Source organism: Camelus dromedarius, chromosome 15, assembly GCF_036321535.1.
Source record: "Camelus dromedarius isolate mCamDro1 chromosome 15, mCamDro1.pat, whole genome shotgun sequence".
Taxonomy (NCBI): Eukaryota; Metazoa; Chordata; class Mammalia; order Artiodactyla; family Camelidae; genus Camelus; species Camelus dromedarius.
In genome coordinates, this window is record NC_087450.1 from 10,463,861 (window position 1) to 10,489,140 (window position 25,280).

At 47.9% G+C, this 25,280-nt stretch overlaps 1 long non-coding RNA gene and 1 pseudogene across 1 annotated transcript in view; one reads left to right on the top strand and one right to left on the bottom strand.

Annotated features, from left to right (window-relative positions):
- Positions 1–1,562: 1,562 nt before the first annotated feature.
- Positions 1,563–25,280, top strand: part of LOC135323048 (uncharacterized) — a 28,567-nt gene continuing 4,849 nt past the window's right edge. Inside the window, exon 1 of the long non-coding RNA XR_010384151.1 lies at positions 1,563–1,686. This is a non-coding gene — a long non-coding RNA (uncharacterized LOC135323048). The remainder of the gene's footprint in view (positions 1,687–25,280) is intronic.
- On the bottom strand, positions 6,975–10,366 carry LOC105091831 (mediator of RNA polymerase II transcription subunit 24-like; annotated as a pseudogene).

Sequence of the window (25,280 nt, forward strand, 5' to 3'; positions counted from 1 at the left end):
GACTTAAAACTGGCGCCTAACCGCGCCCCCTCCAGCTCACTGACCCTTCCTCAGTCCCCTGGAGCACCCCAGGGTGTGTCTTGACAGCCAGTGACCCAGCCCAGGGTGTACGTTCAGGGCCAGTGACTGAGACTAAGGATGTGTCTTCAGGGCGAGTGACCCAGCCCAGGGTGTGTATTCAGTGCCAGGGACCTAGACCAAGACTGTAACTTCAGGGCCAGTGATCCAGTTCCAAATATTTTTACTCATGTATTAATATATTTTTATGTAAGTTTCTACAACAAAAATTTGTGCTTAAATTTATTTTTAAATTTTAAGTAACGCAATCCTATATTAATTTCTTAGATTGAGTTTCATTTTGGTACACATTGATCAAAATATGAAATATATTATGAATTTGTTAATTTAAAACATGAAAGTAAAATTTTGTTTGAAATGCATCCCAATATATGGGCAAGGCTTTTAAGAATTAGTTCACTCATAGAATGACTATTTCTCGTTTCTGGAATGATGTAGTTCAACATCAAATTGTATTTCAACGTTCCTTTTTAAAGACATAGGTGCTAAGAAAGCTGATTTTTATAAAAACTAGAGAGGGCAAGAAAGAGATGTTTTATAGCAATGTAACAGAATTCTATATTCCTTCCAAGACAGAGGTGAAAAAATAATATAGTGACCTATCATCAAAAAAAAACAACAATAATAAAGTATTATTTATAAAGTAATGAACTATTATTATTATAACTTTTTATTTTGGTGATAGCTATGTGATTTTAAAAGTAATTAATATATAATGATAAATAATTACTACTCTTATTATAAATTCAGGTAACTATGTCCTTAGATCCCCCTTCAGTTTTGCTAAAAGTGAAAAAAATGTAAATCACCTAATCTACAAAAGTATTTACTGCTCATCAGACTTACTAACTACACCGTATCAACATCCATATTTCAAATTAGATCATTATCCTTACATTGTGGGGCAGCGTAGTGCAGATGATGAAGATGATTTGGTGGTGCTTTTATTCGAGTGTGAAAGAAGCCCCCAGGAAAGGCTAGCAGACAGAGGACAGCCTCATGTCACGGGTCTGCTCTGAGGAGGAACACACGTGGGAAACGGAGATCTGGAAATCCCGTCTCCCGCGTTCCCTGTGCCCACGGGCCCTGCGCAGTCTCCGTGTGCCCCGAGGTGAGCGCCAACGTGAAGGCCACTGGCTAAGACGTCTACGCGTATAAAAATACACAATTAAGCACTGAGGGGGCAGGGACGGTGCGGGGAGGCAAGCAGGGGGGGAGGGGGGCTGAGGCGTGTGGCCTGGCTCGGGGCTGGTGCTGGATCTAGCTGGGTGCTGGGCCCGGACGGTGCTGGGGGGGTGCTGCTTTGGGGACGGGGGCCCAGCCGGCCTAGGCCAGCAGCGGGTGGGCGGGGTGGGGCTGCCCCACCCCCACCCCCATCCCCATCCCCCATCCCCATCCCCATCCCCCATCCGAGCGTCCGCGCCGCGGGCGGGCGGGAGGGGGAGGGGCGCGCACGCGCGGACGCACAGACGCGCGGACGCCGCTCCCCGCCCAGGGCGTGTGGAAGCTGGCGGGAGCCGGGCGCTCCCGGACCAGCTCCCTGAGGAGGAACGCGGCCCGGGGTTTGGGCCGTCGCTTGCCGTCGCCTCCGGTACGGCCGCCGGGCAGGTAAGGGGGCGTTGGTGGGGGCGCGCAGGTCAGGGACCCGCGGGTGAGGCCGGGGCTGCGCCCCTGGGGAGGCGCACGGGTGTGTAGCTGAGGCCCGGGCGGGCGGCCCGTTAGGACCCTGAGGCGGGGCGGGGCGCGCAGCCCTGGGTCATGGTGCTCCCTCCCCCCACGTTAGCAGTCCCTGAGCCCCGCGTCTTCACTGCCGCTCACACACGGATGGGGGAAAGCGGATGCAGCCATGGGAGGTGGGAGGGCGTCGGGCAGACCCCGCAGCACCTCCGGGCCGGCCCTCAGGCCATGGCCGTCCTGCGCAGGTGGACCTGCCTGGCGGGTGGAGGCCGCCCCGGGCCCTCCAGGTCGGAATAACGGGCGAGACCTGGGCCTTTGGGAGCTTGGTCGGCCTGCCCCCGAGATCAGAAGCTTTTGGCAAGTCTAGTTTTAGTCTCTTGAGAAATCTCCCTACTGTTTTCCACAGTGGCTGCACCAAACTACATTCCCACCGACAGTATAGGAGGGTCCCCTTTTCTCCACACAGTCTGCAGCATTTCTCCTTTGTGGACGTTTGAATGATGGCCATTCTGACTGGTGTGAGGTGATACCTCGTAGTTTTGATTTGCATTTCTCTGGTAATTAGTGATAGTGATTATTTTTTCATGTGCCTGTTGGCCATTTGTATGTCTTCATTGGAGAAATGCTTGTTTAGATCTAATACCCATTTTTGGATTGGGTTGCTTGTTTTTTTTGATTATTCCATTGTATGAGCTGTTTATGTATCTTGGAAATTAACCCTTTGTCAGTTGCATCATTTACAAATATTTTCTCCCGTTTCAGAGGTTGTTTTTTGTTTTGCTTCTCGTTTCCTTTGCTGTGCAAAAGCTTGTACATTTAGTTAGGTCCCATTTGTTTGTTTGTTTTTTGCTTTTATTTCTATTGCTTGGGTAGACTGCCCTAGGAGAACATTGCTGAGATGTATGTCAGATAATGTTTTGCCTATGTTTTCTTCTAAGAGGTTTATAGTGTCTTGTCTTAAGTCTTTAAGCCATTTTGAATTTATTTTTGTGTATGGGGTGAGGGAGTGTTCTAACTTCATTGATTTACATGCAGCTGTCCAGTTTTCCCTACAGCATTTGCTGAGGAGAGTGTCTTTACTCCATTGTATGTTCTTGCCTCCTTTGACAGAGATTAATTGACCAAAAGTATGTGGGTTTATTTCTGGGCTCTCTAGTCTGTTCCATTGATCCATACGTCTGTTTTTATACCAATACCGTGGATGACTGTAGCTCTGTAGTATGGTCTGAAGTCTGCGAGGGTTATTCCTCCAGTTTCGGTCTTTTTCTAAAATAATGCTTTGGTAATTCTGGGTGTTTTGTGATTCCATATAAATTTTAGGTTGATTTGTTGTACTTTTGTGAAAAATGTGATATGATAGGGTTTGCATTAAATCTGTAGATTGCTTTGGGCAGTATTGGACAATATTAATTCTTCCAATGCAGGAACATGGGATATCTTTCCATTTCTTTAAGTCCTCTTTAATTTCCTTAGTCAGTGTTTTGTAGGTCTCCGCGTATAAGTCTTTAACTTCCTGAGTCAGATTTATCCCTAAGTATTTTATTTTGGGGGGTGCAGTTTTAAAAGGAATTATTACTTTTGTGTAAAGAAATGCCGCTGATGTCTGTGTGTTGCTGTTGTGTCCTGCTGCCTTGCTGATTTCTTTTATTAGCTCTAGTAGTTTTTGTGTGGAGCATTTAGGGTTTTCTATATATAGCATCATGTCATTCACATATAATGACAGTTTTACCTCTCCTCTTCCAAGGTGGATCCCTTTTCTTTCTTTTCGTTGTTAATTGCTATGGCCAGGACTTCCAATACTATATTGAATAGAAGTGGTGAGAGTGGGCATCCTTGTCTTGTTCCAGATTTTAGCAGAAAGGCTTTCAGCTCCCTTGGTGGGGTATTATGGTGACTGTAAGTATAAATAGCTTTTATTATGTTGAGACATGTTTCCTGTATACCCACTTTAGTAAGACCACGGGTGCAGTGTGGCCAGGGGGCAGGGAAGATGGCAGAGGCCGTAGCCTTGGAGGTGGTGGTGAGGGGAGGGGGGCTGCCCCTTGGGAGCCAGTCACTTGCACCCATCTCCCCTGCTGCCTGGCCTGGGGGCGGCCTGTGCTGCCTCAGGTTTGTCTTTAGGTGAGATTGCTCCCTAGAGGCCTGTGTGGTCCAGTCAGGGAGCAGCCGGGATGATGGCAGGTGTGACAGCTGTGGAGCAGGGATAAGGGGAGCTGCCCTGTGAGAGTCAGTGGATTTGTTCCCACCTTCCCCGCGGCCTGGCCTGGGGGTGGCCTCTGCTGCACAGGTTCGCTGGAGGCACATCCCCAGGTGGGCCAGCTTCCAGAGATCCTTGCCCGCGGTGTGGTCAGGGGGCTGAGGCTGCCGCGTTGGGAGGGGGGCTTCCTGGTGTGAGCCCCTGGGTTTGTTTCCATCTCCCCTGAGGCTTGACTTGGAGGCAGCATCTGCTTCCCCACGTTCCCCAGAGGCATGTCTCCTGGTTAGCTTGCTCCCAGGAGGCCTGTGCAGTGAGGTCAGGGGTTGGGGGGCGTGGGGGAGTGGGGATGGAGGCAGGTATAGGGGGCCTGCCCCGGATGCACCACTCTGGTCATCTTGCTCCCATCTCCCCCGCAGCCTGGCCTAGGATGGCCTCTACTGCCCCAGGTTGGCGGGATACAGGTTACAGATCAGCCTGCTCCTGGGAGGCAGGCGCGGTGCAGTCAGTGTGGTGGGACAGCAGCAGTGACAGCGGGAAATGGGGACAAATCCCTGGGCTCACACGGGGCAGCCCCAATCCCACCTTTACCACTGCTGCCACCCTCAGAACACACCGCGCCCACCTCCCAGATGCAGGCTGACAGGGAGAAATGCGTTCTGTGAAGCTGGGGCAGCAGAGGCCGCTCCCAGGCCAGGATGCGGGGGCAATGGGAGCAAGTCCACTGACTTTCCCAGGGCAGCTCCTCTCCCGGCTACAGCTGCTACTGCCGCCCCCTGACCTCACAGCCCCAGCCTTCTGGGAGCAGACTGACAAGTAACCTGAGTCCTGTGAACCTGGGGTGGCAGAAGCTGCCCCCAGGCCGCACTGCAGGGGAGATGCGAGCAAATTGACAGGCTCGGAGGGGCAGCCGCCTTACACCTGCTGCTGCTGCCACTGCCCCCTGACCACCCCGAGCAGCCTCCTGGCATCAGGCTGACAGGGAGACATGCATTCCAGGAACCTGGGGCAGCAGAGGCCGCCCCCTAGACAGGACGTGGGGAAGATTGAAGCAAATCCACAGGTTCATACAGGGCAGCTCCCCTAACCCACCACCACCGCCCACTGACCACACCCCACCTGCCTCAGGGAGCAGGCTGACATGGGGAGGTGCCTCCAGCAAAGCTGGGGCAGCAGAGGCCACCCCCAGGCCATATTGCAGAGGAGATGGGTGCAAATATACCAGCTTGTCAGGGGCAGCTCCCCTCTCCCCACCACTGCCCCAGTTTCCTGGGACACTTGTTTCCAGGTGAGTTGGCTCCAGGGAGGTGGGCACGGTGCTGTCAGGGGGCAGTGGCAGCCAGGTAAGGGGGGTTGCCCTGCAGGAGCAGATGCATTTGCTCCCATCTCTCCTGTGGCCTGTCCTGGGGCCTCTGTCCTCTGCTGCCCCAGGATCACTGGAAATGTGTATTCATGTCAGCCTGTTCCTGGGTCGAGGACTCAGTGTTCTCGGGGCAGCAGACAAGGACTTGTGAAGGACTGGGTTCTGGCCCAGGATAACTAATTCTCCTCTTTTATCTCTTGCTGCTTCAAGTGGTGGCTGTAGCAGTTTTTCCATTAATAGGTTATTACAAGATATTGAGCATAGGTCTCTGTGCTATACAGAAGAAACTTTTTTAAAAAATCTATCTTTATATATAGTGACTTACATTTGTAAATCTCAAACTCCCAAATTTATCTTTCCCCACCCCCTTTCCCTGGTAACCATAAGATTGTTTACTGTGTCTGTGAGTCTGTTTCTGTTTTGTTGATGAGTTCATAGTGTCCTTTCTTGTTTTAAGATTCCACATATGAGTGATATATGGTATTTTTCTTTCTTTTCCTGGCTTACTTCACCTAGAATGATGATCTCTAGCAACCATCCGTGTTGCTGCAAATGACATTATTTTATTCTTTTTCACGGCAGAGTAGTATTCCATTGTATAAATATACCACCGTTTTTTAATCCAGTCAAATGTTGCTACATTTAGGTTGCTCCCAAGTCTTGACTATTGTATATAGTGGTGCTATAAACATTAGGGTGCAGGTATCTTTCCTCATTAGAGCTCCCTCCAGATATATAGCCAGAAGTGGGATTGCTGGATCATAGGGTAAGTCTATTTTTAGTTTTTTGAGGGATTTCCATACTGTTTTCAGTAATGGCTACGCCAAACTACATTCCCACTAGCAGTGTAGGAGGGTTCCCTTTTCTCCACACCCTCTCCAGCATTTATGGTTTGTGGACTTTTGAAAGATGGCCGTTCTGACTGGTGTGAGATGATATGTCATTGTAGTTTTGATTTTCATTTCTCTTAGAATTAGTGATATTTAGCATTTTTTCTTATGTCTATTGGCCATTTGTATGTCTTCATTGGAGAATTGCTTGTTTAGGTGCCCTGCCCATCTTTGGATTGTGTTGTCTTTTTGTTCTTGTTGTTATTAAATTGTATGTCCTGTTTATATATTCTGGAAATTAAGCTTTGTCAGTCGCATCATTTGCAAATATTTTCTCCCATTCTGTAGGTTGTCGTTATGTTTTGCTTCTGATTTCCTTTGCTGTGCAAATGCTTATGAGTTTAATTAGATCCCATTTGTTTATTTTTGCTCTTATTTCCATTGCTTGGGTAGACTGCCCTAAGAGAACGTTGCTAAGATTTGTCAGAGAATCTTTTGCCTGTATTTTCTTCTAGGAGATTTTATCATGTCTTGTCTTATATTTAAGTCTTTAAGCCATCTGGAGTTTATTTTTGTGTATGGGGTAAGGGAGAGTTCTATCTTCATTGATTTACATGCTGCTGTCCAGTTTACCCAACACCACTTGCTGAAGAGACTGTCTTTTCTCTATTGTGTGTTCCTGTCTCCTCTGTCAAAGATTAATTGACCACAGGTCTGTGGATTTATTTCTGTTCTCTCTATTCTGTTACACTGAGCCGCATATGTCTGTTTTTATGCCAATTTCATGCTATTATGTTGCCTGTAGCTCTGTAATATTGTCTGGTCTGGGAGGGTTATTCCTCCAGCTTCATTCTTTTTCAATATCACTTTGGCAATTCTGAGACTTTGTGATTCCATATAAATCTTTTTTTTTCACAAAGGGATCTGCAAGGGTCTTTATTTACAAGTGAGCCAAGGTGAACATCCCTCATATAAAAAATACACATATACATATATATACATACAGGCCCTGCACCTGTGCAGCCCCTCAGAGGTAAAGCTATCCGTGGGAGGGGAGGAGTGACAGGAGGGGTGCGACACAGGGAGGCTGCCCTGAGCTAAGGAACCAGGTGCCAGCAGTGGGGAGAGGAATTTATGAAAGAGACTGGGAGCCATCTTAGAGGTGAGAAGTCAGGAGCAGAAAGATCTGGAAACTGACGGACCGAGGGCTGTTACGTCATGTGGCTATGAGCAGTGATGTCTCATCTCACCTCACGGTTCCCTTCCGAGGTGCCTGGGGCTGGGACCCTCCTGTGCCAGCCCTGGCGGCCCACTCCAAGCCCCTCAAAGGGTGGCAATGGCTTTGGCAGCCACCTGGCGGCCCAGGGGCAGGCTGAGGCCTGCGATGGCCAGAACCACTTTGGGGCTGGACATGGCTGACACCTGCACCAGTTCTGTTACGGTGGTGAAGGGCATGAACTGCAGGATGCTGCCCTGGCTGCCCTGCTCCAGGCAGTCCACGCCCTCCTCCATGAACCACTGCAGAGACTGCGTGTGTGGACCGCGACCCCAGGATGGAGGAGATGAGCAGGAACAGGTTGGCCAGCACTCAGTTCAGCGGGTCTCATGTTAACCATGTGGAGCTGGGAGGCCGACAGGGAGCTGCTCATGGATCGGTCGGTGAAACTTGGGAGGATATTTGCATCTTCTCACTGGAGCTCAGCAGTCACATTGGCTTCAAGGGCTGCATGTCGTCCAAGGGGAAGAGGCTGATGTAATCCTCGATGTCTTTCGGCGGGAGGACACCTGCCCCTTGTGGGAGGAGTAGGAACTCAGGGCACACCAGATGGCCAGCTTGGTGAGAGCGGTGCCCGGGGGTCCATGAGGCTGTGCCACTTGGAGGAGTCAGTGAGCAGGCCAGGCAGGATGTGGCCTGCACATGTCCAGACAGAAGATGGAGTAGAGCAGCTCCACCGCCCGCAGCGGGTGCTCCTTCTGCATCTGCTTCAGCAGTTCCCTAATCAGGTTGTTGCAGAACCAGTAGACGCCTCCCATGTGCAGCAGGGTGTCAGAGACGTGGATGGAGCAGCTGTCCACCCATCCCCTCTCCAGCATCTCGGGAAATATGTTCATCAGCACCTCTTTAATGGGTCGCTTTGGGGGCAGCAGGTTCTGGTAGGGCATGGTGTCCATGCCCACGGATGGAAACTTGATCTGCGTGGCTGTCTGCTGCAGCACGCCGGCACACATGTGCTCCAGGATGGAGCTCATGGTCACCACCCTCTCGTTGTAGAACTGCAGTGTGTTCTCGCTGTACAGTGGCCCTGCCAGCTGGCGGATCACCTGCAGTGACTTCTCACGCTCATCCAGCCCCAGCATCCACACAGGGGCCACCAGCCAAGCCACGGCACACACTGCCAGACTGCAACCTTCCCCTTGATGTTATCGGTGATTTTCTGGATGGACTCGAAGGCCAGCACCCCATTCTCCCAGGTGTTGAGGATTTCCAAGATGGCCACTGAAATGCTGAGATAGGCTTCGTGCCACTTCATCTGCACCAGCTTCATCTCCGAGGAGTTGCTGAGCAGAGCCACCAGGGACTCCACTTTGGTGGAGTCGGGCCAGAAGCAGGGGGGTCAGAGTTCAGGATTTTGCCCTCCTCTGGCGTCCACGTCTCAAAGAACACCTCTTCCTGTGCTCGACTCGGACAGGATGACCTCTGAGCTATAGGTCTGGGCCACATGGCACCGCATGAGGAAGGAGTTGTCAAGGAGCAAGGCTCAAACCGAGGCCGCCTTGGTGCTTTCTTCACTGCCGTGTGTAGTGAATTCTTTCAAACTGATGAATTTCCAGGCAAAGGACTTAAGCTTCCTAGTGGCGGTGGCTGCTGCCAGCAACAAGTCCAGGCTCTTCCCTAACAGCATGTGGCCCAGGATCCCCAGCAGCCCCTCTGGGGACTCAGAGTGGCTGTGTCCATTGTTCTGAGGATGTTGGTGACTGTGGGCTCCGCGCAGAGTTTCCGCCCAGGGTTGGGCTGGATGCTGGTATTTTCATCTGATTTCAGCTGCGGTGCATGCTCCTGGTCTGCTTTGCGCTTGGCCATTATGATGTTCATACTAGCTTCAGACAGAAGCCTCTGCTTGCTGCATTCCTGGAGCAGGAAGCTTGTACAGTCACAGTGGCAGCGCTGGTCAGCCTTGTCCAGCAAGGGGGTGAGCTTCAGCAGGAACTAGAAAGCAGAATTGACATCCTCAGTAAAGTCCTTGTCCCCATGAGAGTATTTCTTCAGCTTCACCAAAACCTGTGGAAGCTTAAGGAAGGTGAAAACTGTCCACTTGAGCTCTCCGGTACCCTCAGGGGACTCGGTGAGACCCACGAAGCGAGCTTTCCAGGTCTCCAGGACACAAGGTGGGGTGGGCATATGCTGCATGCATTTCACCATCATCAGCTCTTCACCAGCGGCTGTGTCTCGCCTGTCAGGTCTTGGTGCCCTCGAGCAGGACCACGGCATGGACGGTGGGGAAGCCAGTCTTGTGCAGCTGCTCCGAGGGCACGGACAGCATGGTGGGGATGCCGCGGATAAGCGTGCCACGCTGCTCGGCCTGGTTCCGGAGCTGGGGGCTGCTGAGACCAGCCAGGATAGCCTCAAGCTTCAAGAGGCAGTGCTCAGTGGCAGTCCAGGAGGAGGCCTCCTCTAATTTGGCTGTGTGGAGCAGGGCCCGGTTCTTGGTGCTGCTGAGGGTCTTCTCCAGGCGCTGCAGGCACATGGCAAGCTGCTTCTCTGCAGCAGTGGCAGGAGTGCCAGCCTCCAGCCCGTCCCGGAGCCACTCAGCAGAGGCTGCGGTGCGGCGCAGCAGCCGGTAGAGGGCGCTGAGAAAGGCCCGGCACAGCCCGATGCACTCCTCTGCTTTGTTGTGACAGCTAAGTCAATCACAAAACATGCCCATGATGTCCAGCAAGGCCTGGACTCACAGGTCCCGGGAAAAGTCATCAAACTTCCTGATAGCTGTGCGGACAGAGGAGTAGGACACCATCTGGGAACTGATGGCGTACTTCAGGTAGGACAGGATGAGAGGATGGGGGAAGGCCCAGTCGTGGCCTGCTCCAGTAGTGCTTCTGCCAGGTTGAGAATGTCCCAGGTGGCTCCTTTGGGAAACAATTTCTTGTTGATTGCCCACTGGTAGTCACTCCATCGCTCCTTCCAAGCTTGCAAAATGGCTTGCTTGAGGTTCACCGCCTTCATGATTTCACTCAGGAGACCAGGCCGGTGGTGGTCAGCTGTGAGGCAGAAGAAATCGAGCTAGAGAAGAGGAGAGGAGATTCTGAGGAAAAGAACAGGGTGCTGTCTGGAGGGGTGGGGTGATAGAGTTATATGGAATGGAGAAGACACAGGAAGATGCAAAGGAGGCAGAACTAGAAAGGAAATAAAAAGGGAAAGGGGGCAAAGTAGGGATCCTGTCAGGTTCTTCCTTCCTAAACCATCCTTGGAACTGGAGCGCTAAGAAGAAGGTGTCAGAGGGGCTTCATACAAAGATGGATGGGCAGCAAGGAGTTAAGCTGGTTCCAGTTCCCTAACTACGCCCTTAGCTCTCGCTGCATCCCTTAGCCGCTACCACCCGAATCCAGATCACTCCCCCCATTTCCTCCACCTTCCCCAACCCTGAAATTCCCTATTTGATTCCATATAAATCTTAAGATTGTTGTTCCAGTTTGGCAGGAAAAAATGTCTTGGGTAATTTGATAGGGATTGCATTAAATCTGTAGATTGCCTTGGGCAGAATGACCATTTTAATATTGATTCTTCCAATCCAAGAGCATGGGTTATCTTTCCACTTTTTTTTAAGTCTTCTTTAATTTCCTTAATCAGAGTTTTGTAGTTCTCCGCCTGTAAGTCTTTCATCTCCTTGTCAGATTTATTCTTAAGTATTTTGTTGTTTTGGATGCAATTTTAAAAGGGAATGTTTCTTTACTTTCTTTTCCTCTTGATTCATTATTAGTGTAAAGAAATTCACCTGATTTGTGTATGTTAATCTTGTGTCCTGCTACCTTGCCAGATTCTTTTATTAGCTTTAGAGGGTTTTTTTGTTTTTTTGTTTTTTTATGGTGCTTTTCAGGTTTTCCATATATAGTAGGTCATCCACATATAATGACAATTTTACCACTTCTTTTCCAATTTGGATCCCTTTTATTTCTTTTTCTTGCCTGATTGCTGTGGCTAGGACTTCCAACACTATGTTGAATAGAGGCGGTGAGAGTGGACAATGTTGTCTTTTCCCAGATTTTAGTGGGAAGGTTTTCAGTTTTTCACTGTTGAGTACTATGCTGGCTGTAGGTTTGTCATATATAGCTTTTATTATGTTGAGATATGTTCCCTCTATACCCACTTTGGTAAGGGCTTTTTATCATAAATGGGTGTTGAATTTTATCAAATGCTTTTTTGGCTTTATTAACATGATCATGTGTTTTTTGCCCTGATCACGATCTCTACCATTCTTTCCTAGGATGGCAGGCAGTTCACACCATGTCTTCTCTCCTTCTGTGGATTCAGAGCTTCTCCCAAACCTGGATGCTCCTCAATCAATGCCCAATCTGCTCTTTGCCCAGTAAATCTAAATGAGTTATGCACTATTGTTGATGTTCTCCTAAAATTAGAATTAAATCCTAGAAAAGAATCAGGGTTAACTTGAAGCAAAAGAACTGGTTTATTTTTTGCCAGGTTTGCAGACCAGGAATATACAGCCTTTACCAGCAACCAAAAGTATGTTCCTAGGTGGTTGAGAGGTTGAAGGGTTTTTAAAAGCAAACACCAGAGAATATATAGTTGGGAGACTTCTAAGGGGAATGGAAGGCCCTTGCAGACTGCCTACACGTTCTTGCAGATGGACGCCAAGTTTTCCATGGTTGGCTGACATCAGAGCACCTCCATAGTGGCTTTACCAAGCGGGACCCTTAGCAGATTCAGAAGTCTACTTAGAGTTTTGGCTTGTGGTTTTCTAAGACCTTGAGAGCATGTAACTTAACCCTAGGTCTGTAATGAATCACTGCTGGGGGAGCCTGAGGGGTGGCAGGGCCTGCGATCACTTCCCAGGCCCCTGGCATGGGGCTCTGAGATTCCTGCAGATTCTCATCTAAGTCTCTGCTCATATGAGCTCAATTGATCACATCCAGGGCACTTGCTTTAACAGGTGGCCTGCCTTACTAATTTGTAAAATGTTTATTTAATGCAAAAAAACAGCGGTAATCAATCTCATATATTACCCAGGCAGACACAATAGGGCACATAATAAATAATCAGTGATAAGAATAATCAGGAACTGAATAGTCATAGACACATAAGGAACATTGGGAGTCCCAGCACTGCAGGTGGGGGGAGTTGGGAGAGACTGGCTAATACTGACAGCAGTGTCCCTTGCTCTGGCTCTGGAGCTGTCACAGGCAGGAGAGGTGTAGCTGGCTCTCAGTCACCAGGTGTTTTTCCACAGCAGGTTCCGGAGCTGGTGCTGTACCTCCAAGAAGGGAAACTATCATCAATACGACTGCATTTCCACATGTCTCCCAAAGACAGGAAAGTCCTCACTGACAGTCAGAGACGTCTCAGTCCCAAATCCTACCCCCAGGTCATTTTCCCAGACTGCAGTCCAGGGGAACAGTGATCTAAGCCTCCTCATTACTCCTGGCCCTGTCCCAGCCTCGGGAGGCTCTGCTCTGTCTGGCAGGGCCTTCCCCTTCCCACTCACCCCATCACCCACCCTGCATCCTCCTCACAGTCACCCTCTGCCTCTAGGCTCCAGGTGCTCCCGCTGTGCCAGGAGAAGCTGGGCCTGGTGCTCCATCTGAGCCAGGCATGCTGAGCTCTATGTAAGCCAGTAGCATCTTCAGGCAGGGAAATTCTGAGGGCTGGAGGAAATCTTCTGCACAGTGGTGCAGCCAGGTACCTCGGATGGAGGAGTTGGCCCTGCTGGTTGTCAGGGGGCAGCAGAGTCAGAGGCCTGGCCTTGCCTTCCACACTGCACTCCTGGGGCAGCCCTGTGGAGCCGTGGGATTCTTTGCCTTTGGCTCCTGTCATTCAGAGGACAGTTCTAATCCATGTCCCATCTAAACTGGCAGTCTTGGCAGAGGCAGGCTTGGACACAGAGGTAGGACTGTGACAAGCCTTCGGAAGTGACAGCCCTTGGTCAGTGGTGTGACAGCCTCTCCACATCTTCAAGGACACTGCTTTGTCCCTCTCACTGCACCTCTCCACTGAATGTCCTCGCTGTGAGTTCAGGTAGGCTACCTGCTCTGGGCATTACTCTCTCAGGAAGACAGGAGCTGCTCTGTGAGCATCTGACCCAGGAGGGAAAGAACAGGCTGAGTCTCCCACCCAGGCTTCCTGTGGGCCTCCTCACATCTCAGACTTTAGCTCCTGCACCTACCTGCTGCCTGATATTCCAGGGGTCCTGCCTGGGTCTCCTCCTGCCCCCACCACTGACCTGAGCTGTCCCCTGAAGCTCCCTGGGTCCCCTGAGCACCAGCTGAGTCCCCACCATTGAGGCTCCACCAGAGGCTGAGCAGGCTGCTCTCTGCCCCTTGTGTTCTGGGTCCCAGGAAGGGGGTGGAGGCAGGGCTGAGATTGGGAGGCAATGGCTATGGGTTTCCTGGGTGCTGACTCTTCTCTGACCTCCCAGATGCCCCTCAACAGCACCAAAGCCTTGTCCATAGCTCCCCGGTTCTCCTTTCCTCTTTGCCAGCAGAAGCCTTAAGACTTCTGCTCTTAATCCAGAATTGTAAGACGTGTGGAACCCAGGGTTCTGCCTGCGCCTGCCCATTCACGGAGCTCACAGCTCCGCAGTGTTTTGGGGGCAGGGAGTTCCTCCTTCTTCAATCAAAGAAACTCACTGTTTCAGCTGGTCCTGGGGTCTGCTTACTCATCACAGTAAGAGAGGACGCACCCGTATCTAGAGGAGACCAGGAAGCTGTCACATGATTGTACAGAGGACATGGACGTGATGTCTGTTGTGACAGTGTGACTCCCGGGAGAATGGAAGCCCTGGAGAGCAGGCTTGGTGTCTGCTCCATGCAGTAAATGACGGTTTTCCCTAGAAAAGCACCCGTCCTATTTGCCCTTCCTGCATCAGTGTGGGATGAGCTCAGCCGGCCCTGTCACACAGGTCTGAGTGGGCTCTAGGGCCACACTTCTCCCTCCCAGGAACCCCTGCTCTCACTCTCCTAGGACAGGGACACCAAATGGAATCACAAATACCTTTTCAACTGTAAATATGGGTTCCCTACTCAGGCAAGCAGTAGCCCAGATACTCTCAGGGAATCAGCCCTAAACCTCTCCAGATGGAGCCAAATCTCCTGAGATCTGCCCTTTTCTCACAGGAGTTAGTCCGCTTCCCTGCGGAAAGTAATTCTCAGTATTAAAAGTCAAATTATTTTCCTTGAAGGGAAGAAATCATTCCATCACCAGATTCTGTCCTTCGTCACTCCTGAGATTAACTCCTTTCCTCTGTAAGGGTGGATTCTCTTCTCAGGTGAGTGTGAATCCAGCCTCTCTCAGCCGAATAAAACCGTATCATCTCGCAAGGAGCTCAGCAATCTCACAAGATTTGTTCCTTTTCTCGCAAGACTAAGACTGGTGCTCTGGCAAGAGAAATCCCAATTACTGCAAAGTAAATTTCTTCTTAAGTCCATGAAGAATCCATCCCTCGCCAGATTCTTTTCTGCTTCACACCAGAGACTGACTCCTTTTCTCCGCATGTAGAGTTTCTTTATGTGCAACATGTGGTTGCCGCCGTCACAGTCGAGTGATTACTCGGATTCTCCTCCAAGAGGGTTTGTAAGTCTCATGGGATTTGAACTATTCCAGGAGACAAAGACTGGTGTTTTGGCAAGAGAATTCCCAATTATTGCAAGTCAAAACTATTCCTAACTCCATTGAAGTAATCCATCGTCTTTGCATTAGGTTCTACTTTACCCAGGAGTTTTGGTTGTTTTTTTTTTTTTTTTTTTTAACCTCAACATGTACAGATTCCCTTCTAAGAAGAGCAGAAAGCTGGGCACTCTGGGGATTAGTAATGTTTTTTGTCATATCACAATTAGGATCACAAATCTCATGCATTTTTTTAAATTTCTGGAGATACAAAATCATTGCTCTAGGGAGAGTAATCACCATTATTGGAAGTTGAATCTATTCTTAACAGAGCTGAAAAGTCATCAACACTAGATTTTTTTTTCTCAGTCCTAAGAATAAATACTGAGAATAAAACAGTAAGTATGGGTCCCTTCTCTGGCAAACAGTAGCCCAGACATTCTTAGGTAATCGCCCCTAGTCACCTCCAGGTGGAGCCGAGTCTCACGTGTTCTGCCCATTGCTCAAGGGCTTCGCCCCCTCCTCTGGGAACAGTCATTCTTACTGGAAGTCAAATCTATTCCTTGAAGGAAAAAAATGACTCCTTTGCCAGATTCTGTCCTTCATCACTCCTAAGACGAACTCCTTTTCTCTGTAAGGGTGAGTTTTCTTCCCAGGTGACCGTGAATTCAGCGTCTCTCAGCTGAACAAGCCTGTATCCGCTCACAAGGGGTGCAGCAGTACCGCAAGGCCTGCACCTTTCCTCACGAGACTCAGCCCCCTTCTCTGGGGAGTGTAGTTACAGTTATTCTGGGGCACATTTCCTTTTAAGTCTGTGAAGAAATTTTTCCATCGCCAGAATCTTTCTTGCTTCACACCAGAGACTAACTTCTTTTCTCCTCATACATGAGCTTCTTTATCTGGCAGAGTGTGGCTTAGCCGCTGCCCAGTGGTTATCCAGGGGTTCTCTTCCAAGCAGCTTTGAAAATCTCATGGGATCTGAAACATTCCCTGTGGGACCAAGCCTGGTGTTCCGGCAAGTTAATTCCCAAGAGAAGGGACAAACCTCACGAGATGGCTGAGCCCCTTGTGAGAGGACATGGGTTAATGCAGCCAAGAGTGGCTGGACTCAAGCTCCCCCGAGAAGAAAATCCATTCTTACAGAGGAAAGGAGTTAGCCTCAGGAGTGACAACAGGCACAATCTGTCGATGGAGTGATTTCTTCCTTTTGGGAATGATTAGTTTTGATTTTCAATAAGGTGAATTACTTTCCCCAGAAGAACGGGCTAAATCTCATGAGAAAATGGCAAACCTCACTAGATTTGTCTTCACCGGAAGAGGATTATTACTGACCACCTGAGAGTGCCTGGGCGACAGCTAGCCTGAGAAGGGAGCCCACGTTTACAGTAAAAGTGATCTGTCCTCAAGACTGCAGAAGGGTATAGTTAGCCGTGATGATTCCTTCATCTGTGTTACAAACACGGTCAGCTTCTAATAACGGATTACGCCCCTGAGAGACTGGCGAGATTGCTGAGTGCCTTGTGAGAGGATATGGGTATATTCAGCAGGCAGTGGCTGGATTCATGCTCACTTGAGAAAAAAAATCCATCCTTACAGAGACATGGATTTAGACTCTGGAGTGATGAAGGACCGAATCTGGCTGTGGGGTGATTTCTCCCCTTCAGGGGGGAATAGATTTGATTTGCAATAATGAGAATTCCTTTTCCCAGAGGGGTGGGCTAAATCTCATGATAAAAGGGAAAATCTCATAAGATTTGGCACACCTGGAGAAGGTTATGGGTGATCACCTGAGAGTGCCTGGCTACTTCTCAACTGATGAGGGAACCCCTATTTACAGTAAAAAGGAATTATAGTCAGGACTGCAAATGGAAATAATCTCATGATGATAATCGATTATTTTTTCACCCCTGTTAAGACCTGATTTGGCTTCCAATAATGGGGGTTACTCTCCCAAGAGCAACGAGTTTTGTAACTCCATAAGAGGGATTATCTCATGATATTTGCCATACTAATTATGATAAGATAAAGAAATTGCTCTAGAGTGCCTGGGTTTCTATGCTTCTTAGGAGGGAATCCGCATATGTTGAGAAAAGGAGTAACTCTCAAGGGTAACATGAAACACAGTGTAAAGATGAATGGGTTACTTCACCAGAGTTAGAAGTAATTTTGACTTGCAGTAAGTAGGAATTACCTTGCCAGAACGCCAGGCTCAGTCTCACAGGGAATGGTGAAAACCCCAGGAATTTTTCAAACCTGCTTGGAAGAGAATCCCTGTATAATCACTGGACAGTCGCTGAGCCACACTTTGCCAGAGAAAGAAACCTATTTATGGAGAGAAAAGCAGTTAGCCTCTGGTGTGAAGCAGGAATCTGGCAATGGACAGATTTCTTCATGGACTTAAAAGGACATTTGCCTTGCAATAATTGGGACTACTTTCCCATCTACAAGGCAGATGTCTTCATCTTGAGAGAAAAGGGACAAGTCCCGCAGGATTGCTGTGCTCCTTGTGATGGGATATGGGTTTATTCAGCAGAGAGTGGCTGGATTCATGCTCACCTGAGAAGAAAATCCATATTTACAGTTGAAAAAGGATTTGTGATTCGATTAGGTGTCCCTGTCCTAGGAGAGTGAGAGCAGGGGTCCTTGGGGGGGACCAGTGTGGCCCCAGACCCACTCAGACCTGTGTGATGGGGCTGGTTGAGCTCATTTTTCAAATATGTAGGAAGGGCCACTAGGGACAGGTGATTTTCTAGGAAAAACCATCATTTAATGCGTCAAAAAGACACCAGGTCTGTGTTCAGGGCTTCCATTCTGCCAGGAGTCACGCTGTCACACTAGACGTCACATCCAGGTGGTGTTCTTAGCACAGGCCGTGCGATGGCTTCCTGCTCTCCTCTAGGTAGGGATGCGCCTTACTGTGATGAGTGCAGTGGACTGCTGGACCAGCTGGAACAGTGAGTTTCTTTGATGAAGGAGGGAGGGACTTCCTGCTCCAAAAACAGCGTGGAGCTGGGGCTGAGTCGATGGGCAGGAGCAGGCAAAACCATGGATCCCACACAACTTATGATTCTGGCTTGAGAGCAGAAGTCTTAGGGCTTAGCCTGGCAAAGAAGAAAGGAGGACCAGAGAGCTGTGGACAAGGCTTTAGTGCTGGGAGGAGCATTCAGGATGTCAGAGGACAGAGTCAGCCCCTCAGAGAACACACAGCCATTCCCTGCCTCAGCCCTGCCTCCATCCCCTTCCTGGGACCCAGAACACAAGAGGTGGAAAGCAGCCTGCTCTCCATCTGGTGGAACCTCAGTGGTGGGGACTCAGCTGGTGCTCAGGGGACCCAGTGAGTCTGAGGGGACGGCTCAGCCTGCCCTGTGGGAAGTGAGTGACAGGGGCAGAAGGAGACCCAGGCAGGGGCCCTGAAGGGTTAGACAGCAGGTAGGTGCACAAGCTGAAATCTGAGTTGTGAGGAGGCCCATGGGAAGTCTCGGTGGGAGACACAGCCTGCTTTTTCCCTCCGGGGTCAGATGCTCATAGAGCACTCCTGTCTTCCCAGGAGAGCAGTGCCCAGAGCAGACAGCCTGCCTGTCCTCACAGAACAGATGTCCAGTGGGGAGGGCCACAGAGAGGGACAGAGCAGTGTGTCAGGCATCCCTGAAGATGTGGAGAGGTTGTCACACCACTGATCAAGGGCTGTCACTTCCAAAGTCTTGTAGAAACCCCTCTTCTATGCTCAGGCCTGCCTCTGGCAAGACTGACATGTTAGAACATTGAGTAGAACCAGCCTCTGGATAGCAGGAGCCAAAGGCAAAAATGCCCATGTCCCTGGGAGTGCAGTGTGGAAGGCAAGGCCAGGCCTCCGACTTTGCTGCCCCCGTGGCTACCCACAGGGCCAAACCCTCCATCCTGGGCACCTGGCTGCACCAGTGCCCAGAGGATTTCCACCAGCCCCCAGGACTCCCTTCCTGAAGATGCTACTGGCTTACATAGAGCTCAGCATGCTTAGCCCAGACCTGGAGCACCAGGCCCAGCTTCTCCTGCCACAGCGGGAGCACCTGGAGCCTAGGGGCAGAGGGTGGCTGTGAGGAGGATGCAGGGTGGGTGATGGGGTGAGTGGGAAGGGGAAGGCCCTGCCAGACAGAGCAGAGCCTCCCGAGGCTGGGACAGGGCCAGGAGCAATGAGGAGGCTTAGATCACTGTTCCCCTGGACTGCAGCCTGGGAAAACGACCTGGGGGTGGGATGTGGGACCGAGACGTCTCTGACTGTCAGTGAGGACTTTCCTGTCTTTGGGAGACATGTGGAAAAGCAGTCAGACTGATGACAGTTTCCCTTCTTGGAGGTACAGCATCAGCTCCGGAACCCGCTGTGGAAACACGTGGTGACTGAGAGCCAGCTACGCCTGTCCTGCCTGTGACAGCTGCAGAGCCCGAGCAAAGGACACCGCCGTCAGTATTAGCCAGTCTCTCCCGACTCCCCTCACCTGCAGTGCTGGGGCTCCCAGTGTTCCTTAATGTGTCTATGAATATACACGTCCTGATTATTCTTATCAGAGATAGTTTATTACTTGTGGCCTGCTGGGTCTGTCTGTATAGTATATAAGGAGAGTGATTATCATTGTTTTTTGCGTTAAGTAAAAATTTTGCAAATTAAAAATAAGGGAGGTCACCAACTTAAAAGCAGTGTCCTGGATGTGATCCACCCGAGGGAATTTCAAGACATTGGCGGCACCCAGTTGAGGCTCATATGAGCAGAGGGAGCCTTAAGAAAATATATCAGGTGCATGAGAATTGGCAGGAAGTTTAGAGCCTCATGCCAGGGCCCATGGGAGCTACTCACAGGCCCTGCCACCCCTCAGGCTGCCTCCTCAGCGACCCTCTGCACCACCCCTGCTCCAGCTTCCAGGACTGGCATCTTTGCCATTCACCTTCTGCAGGGGAAGGAGCTCTAACTTTGGCCCAAAGCCACAAATGGGGGAAAAGGAGTGGCCATCATGTCTAATCAAAGTAAGGACAGAGTAATCCCAATGTCTGAGGTAACTGAGTGTGTTCATGATCAGCGGCCTCTGTCTTCTCTGCCCAGAGATGGAGCACCTGATGCAGAGAACATGGGTCCTCAGAGGGAGGAAGTTCCAAGTTCTCCCTGGAAGAGGAAAGACAGAGGCCCCTGATTTAACTGGGAGCAGATGAAGCAGAGACCAGAAGACCAAAAGGGAGAGCTGCCTGGGCTGAAGCTCCAACTTCACGGTTAGGAGCACAGGCTCCGTGTCAGTCTGTAGGACTTGGCCAAAAATCATCCCATCAAAGTCTGAATGCAAAGCCAAATTCACCTCCAGAAAATGCCCTCCGTGCAGAACCCCAAACATCCCTTGGCCAGTTGGAGGTGTGGGAAACATGAGATACTATGTAGCTCATGACAGACCTGGGGTTTAATAACATACTCCAGAGTTCTTAGAAAACCACAAAACAAAACTCTAAGGGTCCCACTTGGTAAAGCCTTTAAGGAGATGTCAGCCAATCATGGAAAACTTGGGGTCCATCTACAAGAATGCACAGTCAGTCTGCAAAGGCCTTCCAATCCCCTTGCGAGTCTCCCACCTATATATTCTGCAGGGCTTGCTTTTAAAACTCCTTCAACTCCTCGACCACCCAAGAACATACTTTGAGTTACAGGCGAAGGTGGTGTGTACCTGGTTTACAAACCTTCCAAACAATGAACCAGTCCTTTTGCTTCAAGATAACACTGATTATTTTCCAGGATTTAAATCTAGGTTTAGGGTGACATCAGCAACAGTGCAAACTCATTTAGATTTACTCTTTCCAGGTCTTGACTGAGTATTTAGTACAGGTCAAGCACTGTGCAGAGAGCAGGTTGGGAACTGACGGCGGAAAATTCTGATCTGAGCAAACCTCTGAATCCACAGAAAGACAGAAGACGTGGTGTGAAGTGCTTGCCAGCCTAGGAGAAAAGGATGGAGACCAAGGTCAGGAAGTTCAGGGGGTGTCCTGGATTTACAACCTGCCTGTGCAGGGTAGAATTTGGCTCCGATTTCAGAGAACAAGACAGTGGTGGAGAAAGCTGGGAGCAGGAACAATAGAAACAGGTCCTTTAATTAAAAGGATTATGGGAATATTATGCAACCATTAAATTCCTGTTTTCTAAAGTTTTAAATGGATGTGATAATTACTCATCTGAATAAGTGACTGATAATATAGGGTAGTCTCATTTTTTCTCCATCAATTTAAGTGAAATTAGATAAATATGTTGTGTGATAGGTTTCTCATTTTTATTTAGGTTTTAGTGTTAATGTAAACATCAAAATGCCATAAATGTCCTTTGTTGGATAGACTGATTTCTATGTATCAGACACACAGAGCTGGGATGTGGACAAGTGACCCCAGCATGTTCCCAGCCTCTCCCTTCAGGTCCTGTGAGGCAGTGACCTCCTCTTCATTCTCTGCTGTGGACCCAGGGCCTGACTCATATACTCCACTAACACTCCCTGAGACATTGCACTTAGAAAGTGCCCTGTTGTGTCATGGTCCAGACAAGGACTTCCACTACAAGGGACCACCAAAACTTTGACTCTTACAGAATTTGGTTTCTTCTAACAGCAAGACTGATGTGTAAGTGTGAATGTTGCCACTTGTCTGACAACCATGGAGACAAGCAGCACTCGTGCCATTTCTCACAAGGCCACCAGAGGGCGCTGTGTAACTGCTTATGAGAAACACTCCACTCCATGCAAAAGTGGTCCTTTCTAATGTAACCTTCATCAGAGCATGTTTTATAAACTAAGAATTTCTTTAAGGTATATATATCTATATACACACACACCCCACATATATATGATGTATATATACCTATATATATTTATAAAAGCATATGTGTGTATGTATGTGTATGTATAGATACATGCTTTTCTTCTTCAATCTCATGTGGAAGCTAAAGTAAGTCTACTAAAAGTCACAAATATAAGGTGAGCCACTGAGTGGAAGTTGTCCCTTGTGACACCGAGACATGTGAAATTTTGTGTCCAACCCCTATCTGTGTCCACTTCTCTTTCTTCCTCTCTCCCCTCCAACATCTAAATTTAAGAAAAACACTTTGACAACCAGTGTAAAGTAGCAGAGATATTTTACAACATGTTGCCTTCTGCTTGTGCAATGTAGATCTTTGGGTAGCAAGTGATCTGCTCACAAGACAGCGGGGTTATCCCTGAATACCTAGGAGACAATTGAAGGTGGGCAATAGGTCTCAGTGGGAGTCACTCAAAGGGAAATTCTCCTACTCAGCCCAGCCAGGGTGGGGGTCCACAGTGTCTCCCTTGCCAGCACTGAGTCTGCTTTGCCCTGGGGAACTTTGCTAAGATCCTGTGTATCCTGAAGGAGCATCAGGGTCAGAAAAATGAATAATGGTTTTAAGAATTGTGAGAAGGGGATAGGTCATGACTTTAATTATCTGGTACTCTGCCTACAACAGCCTTCTCTGTGTTTTACTAAAACTGAGGTTCAGCCACCTGGGAACAGAGTCTATACCTTGGTTTCCAGTGTATTACAGGTCTCCAGCCCAGCACTTGGCCAAGAAGACATGCTGGTATTACTGAATGAATACCTTTGGGAGGCAAGATGTGACAGGTTTGAGAATGTATTTGAACTTTGTCTTTACCAGTGAGCTTTTTTGTTTGTTTCTAGTTGTGGCCTTTCCTTCTTTTATCTTTTCTTGTCTGCAAAGCTTTTGATTTCTCCAACAAATCTGAACAAGAGCCTTGCTGGATATAATATTCTTAGTTGTAGGTTTTTCTTTTATCACTTTAAATATATCATGCCACTCCCTTCTGGCCTGCAGGGTTTCTGCTGAAAAAGCAGCTGATAACCTATGGAGTTCCCTTGTATGTTATTGGTTGCTTTTCCCTTGACGCTTTTAATATTCTCTTTATCTTTAATTTTTGAAATTTTAAGGATATGTCTTGGTGGGCTTGTCTTTGGGGTAATCCTGTGTGGGACTCTGCACTTCCGGGATGGGTGACTGTTTTCCTTCCCCGCGTTAGGGGAGTTTTCAGCTATTATCTCTTCAGATATTTTCTTGGGCCTTTTCTCTGTCTCTTCCCCTTCTGGGACCCATATACTGTGAAAGTTGTGTGCTTTATATTGTCCCAGAGGTGTCTCACTTTTTCTTCTAGCTCACTGATTTCTTGTCGTATTTCTTAAATTTTAAAAAATTTAATTACAGTCAGTTACAATGGGTGGGTCAATTTCTTGTGTACACTGTAATGTCCCAGCCATGCATATACATACATATATTCATTTTCATTAAATGTTATTATAAGATATTGAATAAAGTTCCCTGTGCTATATAGAAAAAACTTTTTTTGTTAATCTATTTTTATATTTAGTGGCTAATATTTGTAAATCTCAAACTCCCAAATTTTTCCCTTCCTACCCTCTTTCCCTGGTAACCATAAGATTGTTTACTATGTCTGTGAGTCTGTTTCTGTTTTGTAGATGAGTACACCAGTGTCCTTTTTTTTTTTTTTTTTTGATTCCACATATGAGTGACATCATATGGTATTTTCTTTCTTTTTCTGTCTTACTCCACTTAGAATGATGATCTTGAGGTCCATCCATGTTGCTGCAAATGGCATTATTTTATTCTGTTTTAACATTGAGTAGTATTCCATTGTATAAATATACCACAACTTCTTTATCCAGTAATCTTTCAGTGGTCATTTAGGTTGCTGCCATGTCTTGCCTATTGTATATAGTGCTGCTGTGAACACTGGGGTGTGTGTATCTTTTCAAATTAAAGTTCCCTCTGGACATATGCCCAAAACTGGGATTGCTGGGTCATATGGTAAGTCTATTTTTAGTCTTTTGGGGAATCTCCATACTGTTTTCCATAATGGCTGCAGCAAGCTACATTCCTACCAACAATGTAGGAGGGTTTTTTTTTTTTCTCCACACCCTCTCCAGCATTGATCTGTTACAAACTTTTGAATCATGGTCATTTTGACTAGTGTGAGGTCATATATCATTGTAGTTTTGATTTGCATTTCTCTGATAATTTGTGATAGTGAGCATTTTTTCATGTGCCTATTGGCCATTTGTATGCCTTCATTGGAGAATTTCCTTGTTTAGGTCTTCTGCCCATTTTTGGATTGGATTGTTTATTTTTTTGTTATTAAGTTGTATGAGCCATTTATATATTCTGGAAATTAAGCCCTTGTCAGTCTCATCTTTTACAAAGATTTTGTCCCATTCTGTAGGTTGTCATTTTGTTTTGCTTGTGGTTTCCTTTGCTGTGAAAAAGCTTGTAAGTTTAATTAGGTCCCATTTGTTAATTTTTTATTTTATTTCTATTGCCTGGGTAGACTGCCATAGGAAAAACATTGCTAAGATTTACGTCAGAGAATGTTTTGCCTATGTTTTCTTCTAGGAGGTTTATCATGTCTTATCTTATATTTAAGTCTTTAAGCCAATGTGAGCTTATTTTTGTGTATGGGGTGAGGGAGTGCTCTAACTTCACTGATTTACATGCTGCTGTCCAGTTTTCCCAACATCACTTGCTGAAGAGACTAGACTGTCTTTTCTCCATTGTATGTTCTTGCCTCCTTTGTCAAAGACTGTAGGTCTGTGGGTTTATTTCTGCGTTCTCTATTCTATTCCATTGATCCATATGTTTTGTGTTTATGCCAATGCCACACTGTTTTGACTACTGTAGCTCTGTAGTAGGGTCTGAAGTTTGGGAGAGTTATTCCTCCAGCTTCATTCTTTTTCTTCAGTATTGCTTTAGCAGGTCTGGATCTTTTGTGATTCCACATAAATTTTAGTATTATTTGTTGTTCTGTGAAAAATGTCCTGGGTAATTTGATATGGATCATATTAAATTGGTAGATTGCCTTGGGCAGTGTGGCCATTTTAACAATATTGATTCTTCCAATCCAAGAGCATGGGATGTCTTCCATTTTGTTAAGTCCCTTAGTCAATATTTTGTATAAGTCTCCATGTATAAATCTTTCACCTTCCTGTTCAGACTTATTCCTAAGTATTTTATTGTTTTGGATTCAATTTTAAAATGGATTGCTTCTATACTTTTTTTCCCTGCTAATTCGTCATTAGTGTAAAGAAATGCACTGATTTCTGTATGTTAATCTAATCTTTTATCCTGCTATCTTGCCATACTTTTACCATCTCTAGTAGTTTTGGTGTAGAGCTTTTAGGATTTTGTATATATAGTATCATGTCATCTGCATAAAGTGACAATTTTCAGCTTCTCTCCAACTTGGATTCCTTTTCATTTCTTTTTCTTGCCTGATT